The 3,771-nt window shown below is 43.9% G+C and overlaps 1 non-coding gene across 1 annotated transcript; it reads right to left on the reverse strand.

Moving 5' to 3' along the window:
* Positions 1-3,279: 3,279 nt before the first annotated feature.
* LOC111819330 (U6 spliceosomal RNA) lies at positions 3,280-3,383 on the reverse strand. The gene has a single exon (XR_002823025.1). It is a non-coding gene; the product is annotated as a U6 spliceosomal RNA (small nuclear RNA).
* Positions 3,384-3,771: the final 388 nt, after the last annotated feature.

The raw sequence follows: 3,771 nt of genomic DNA on the forward strand, positions 1-3,771 counted from the left end.
AACTACGGTTTCCTCCACCTTCTTGAATATATGGAATATATATATGATAGTTGTTTAATGTTCTTATGTACTAATTCTATCACCTATGTCATTTTAGGGTCTTCTTCTTCTTTTTTTTTTACACACAACAGGTTAATATCTTTAATATATAACAAACTCATACAAACTTATCAGACCCCAGTAGATAGGGGCAATGGACTTTGATGATCCACAAAATAGGAAATACAGCTGCTTAACATGAAAAGATGTTCTGCTTTGCTAGAAATCAAATAAAATGCAAACGGAAACACAATACTATTCTTCATTATCAAATTAGCAAATCTTTAGCCAGATGATAGTAACCAGTACTGGCAAAATGGTGAGATGTACACATTCATCCTTGCTGATAGCAGTGGAAATTGATACCCACATTTCTGGAAACTGATATTTTGATATATAACAAGAGCCTCAAGAGTTTTTATACTCTTAATTCAATAATCCCACCTCTGGGAATCTATCCTAAGAAAATAACTTGACATTCGGAAAAAGCTTTACACACAAAGAAATTCATCTCTTTATAACAGTGAAAACTTAGCAACAGCACTGGGATCTAGTGCTGCTCTAACAGAAATACCATAAGTGGGTGGCTTTAACAAACAGAAATTTATTTTCTCACAGTTTTAGGAGGCTAGAAATCAGAATTCAGGGCACCAGCTCTAGAGGAAGGCTTTCTCTGTCATCTCTGGGGGAAGTTCCTTGTCTCCTTTCAACAACTGTGGGCCTGGTGTTCCTTGGAAGTCTCCGTGTGTCTTGGCATCAATTTTCCCCTGGGCCTAGGAAGGTCTCAGTATATGGATGCCAGGTCCAAAGGAAATGATCCACTCCTGAATCTTCTTTCTTGGTGGTAGTGAGGGCCCTCTTCCCTGGGCTTCAGCTTCACCCTACAGGCGCAATGGAACGGCAACTCTGCTTCTTCAACTTTGGGCTGACCTATTGTCCTGGTCCATCAAGTGGCAACCCCACTCTCTTGCCCTGGCAGGCCCCGTACTTCTGTCCCTTGGGCATGGCAGACTTACCCGCTCAGCTTTGGGCATCAGATCCGGCCACATCCCCCTGGCACTTGTGAATGGAAGCCTCACACTCCAGAACCGAGTTGGTGAAGATCTGACCCTGAAACATAGCAGGCTGTGGCCCCACCCTATGAGACTCAGTAGGCCATGTGTCATGGTTTGAATTGTATCCCCCCAAAATATCTGTAAACTTGACTAGGCCATGATTCCCAGTATTTTGTGAATTGTCCACTGTTTTGTCATCTGATGTCACTTTCCTATGTGTTGTAAATCCAGTCTCTGTGATCTGATGTGATGAGATGAGATTATCAGCAGTCATGTTAATGAGGCAGGACTCAATCCACAAGATTAGATAGTGTCTTAAACCAATCTCTTTTGAGATATAAAAGAGAGAAGTGAGCAGACAGCCAGGGGGACCTCATATCACCAAGAAAGTAGTGCCAGGAGCAAAGTGTGTCCTTTGGACCTGGGGTCCCTATGCTGAGCAGCTCCTAGACCCGGGAAGATTGATGACAAGGACCTTCCTCCAGAGCAGACAGAGAAAGCCTCCCCCTGGAGCTAGTGCCCTGAATTTGGATATCTAGCCTACTAGACTGTCACTTGTGATATTTCTGTTTTTGCAGCACTAGATATCTAAGACACCGAGCTTCCACCCGTTGAGACCCCAGAGATTGTGGCCCTACCCTTTGAGACCAAGGCGGCTCTGCCTCCTGTGCTCCTTGACTCTTCAGCTTCTGCTTCCTGGTTCCTTGGCCTCTCAGCCCCTCCACCCCATCGGGCCTCTTGGGCTGTCCCAGCCTCTGCCCTGCTCAGGCAAGTGTTGCAAAGCTCTTTAACCCTACTGATAAATGTCTAGAGGCACCCCACTCTGCCAGTAAGCCTCAGATGGAAGGTGATCAGCTCTCTTGCCCCTTGGGTCAGCAAGCTTAGGTCTACCAGTAAGTGTCTGGAGGCACCTCACTCTGCCAGCAAGCCTCCTGCCTGAAGGCACTCAGCTCTCTCCCTCTGTGGGTCAGCTCCCGCTCCGTCTCACTCTGGTCTCCTGGTTCTGCAGCCACTGTTTCTCTGCTGCTGCTGCTTCTTGCTGTCTGTGCCATCTCTCCAGTATTACAGCTCTTCACTCCCTTCTTAGCCCTCAGCAAAATTGCCTTTGATGTTCATAATTTCACCAATAGTCTCTTCAAGGCAATCTAGGCTTTTACTATTAGGCACCTTAAAACTCTTCCAGCCTCTACCCATTCACAGTTTCAAAACTGTTTCCACATTTTAGGTATCTGTTAGAGCAGCACCCTACTCCTGGCACCAAATTCTGTCTTAGTTATCTAGTGCTACTATAACAGAAATATCACAGGCGGATGGCTTTAACAAACAGAAGTTTGTTTTAGGAGGCTAGAAGTCCAAATTCAGGGTGCCAGCTCGAGGGGAAGTTTTCTGTCTCTGTCACCTCTGGGGGAAGGTCCTCATCACCAATCTTCCCCTGGGTCTAGGGGTTTCTCAGCACAGGGATACGCTCCACTCCCGGTTTTTCTTTTTTGGTGATAGGAGGTCTCTCCTCTCTGCTTGCTTCTCTCTCCTTTTATCAACTATAAGATAAAAGGTGTGAATCAGGTAAGGGTGGTGCTTCCCATCCTATCCTCACTAACATAACAGACAACTCACTCCCAGATGGGACCGTAACCACAGGCACAAAGGATAGGATTTACAATACATAATTACATCAGATCACAAAATGGAGGAAACCACACAATACAGGGAATGATGGCCTAGTCAAGTTGACATGAATTTTTTTGAGGGGGACACAATTCAATCCATGACAGGAGGCTAGAAGTCTGAATTCAGGGTGCAGGCTGTAGGGGAAGGCTTTGTTTCTCTGTTAGCTCTAGAGGAAGGTCCTTGTTTCTTTTAGCTTCTGCTCCCAGGCAATCTTCATGTGGCTTGGCATGTGTCTTCCCCATCTCTGCTTCTCTTGCTTGCTTGTTTAATCTCTTTTATATCTCAGAAGAGATTGAAGTTAAGATACACCCAACACTAATCCTGTCTTTAAATCACAGGCATAGAAGTGAGGATTTACAACACATATTTTGTGGGGACATAATTCAATACATAACACCATCTAGCCATTCCAAAATAAAATCAGTGATAACATAAGGGAAATGCCTGGGGTGTGTTAACAGAAAACAGCTACTCTAAATTACAGAAGGTAGTATCACAGCTATGGTAGAACAAAAAGAAAACTACGGAATGCTTCAGCAATTTGTATATCATCCTTGTGCAGGAGGCATGCTAATCTTTGTATCATTCCAATTTTAGTATATGCGCTGCTAAAGTGAACACTTCATTGGTTTTTCTTTTCTTTTCGCCTCATTTTAAGTCATAATTCCCTGATTCTTTGCATGTCTAAACTATCACCAAACCCACTGCTGTCAAGTTGATTCCTATGGACAGAGTAGAACTGTCCCATAGGGTTTCCAAGGAGTGGCTGGTGGATTCACTTCCCTTTTGGTTACCAGCTGAACTCATTTTTTAAAAATTTTTTAAATTTTATTTTATTGTACTTCAAGTGAAAGTTTACAATTCAAGTTAGTCTCTCATGCAAAAATATATACATATGTCGTTATGTGACCCTCTTCGTTCTCCTTGTACTGTGACAGAACATTCCTCCTTTCCACCCCTGATGTCCTGTGTTCATTCAACCAGCTCCTGACCCTCTCTGCCTTCTCAT

Source organism: Trichechus manatus, unplaced genomic scaffold (assembly GCF_000243295.1).
Source record: "Trichechus manatus latirostris isolate Lorelei unplaced genomic scaffold, TriManLat1.0 scaffold00383, whole genome shotgun sequence".
In the NCBI taxonomy this organism is placed as follows: Eukaryota; Metazoa; Chordata; class Mammalia; order Sirenia; family Trichechidae; genus Trichechus; species Trichechus manatus.